At 66.3% G+C, this 243-nt stretch overlaps 1 protein-coding gene across 2 annotated transcripts in view; it reads left to right on the top strand.

Annotated features, from left to right (window-relative positions):
- The window catches only part of SV2A (synaptic vesicle glycoprotein 2A), a 15,040-nt gene that overhangs the window by 642 nt on the left and 14,155 nt on the right, over window positions 1-243 (top strand). The window contains exon 1 of one of the 2 annotated variants that reach the window (XM_006755619.2): window positions 1-88. The exons of the other annotated variant lie outside the window; for it this stretch is intronic. The gene's annotated coding sequence lies outside the window, so the exon portion shown is untranslated. The remainder of the gene's footprint in view (window positions 89-243) is intronic. 2 annotated transcript variants of the gene reach the window in all.

Here is a 243-nt window from a genome sequence, read left to right as displayed (position 1 = left end):
AGCAGTCGCTGCTGCTGCCGCCAGCCCCGCGCCCGGCCGGGACCCCTGCCCTCACCCGGGATCCCCTTTCCCGGGGGACCTAGCCCAGGTGAGACCCCTCCTCTCCGCCTCTCACCTCCACCCCGCCCGGGGCAGGAGCATCCTTGCCTTGCAGCCATTTTACCCACCTATGCTTTGCTGATGGGGACGTGGCCGTCCCCGCTTTAGGGGGAAGGGATTGGTACTGGCTTGAATGGACATTTA

This window comes from Myotis davidii, unplaced genomic scaffold (genome assembly GCF_000327345.1).
Source record: "Myotis davidii unplaced genomic scaffold, ASM32734v1 scaffold653, whole genome shotgun sequence".
NCBI classification, from domain to species: domain Eukaryota; kingdom Metazoa; phylum Chordata; class Mammalia; order Chiroptera; family Vespertilionidae; genus Myotis; species Myotis davidii.
Note: the sequence above shows the minus strand (reverse complement) of the source record. Positions and strands in the feature narration are given on the sequence as shown.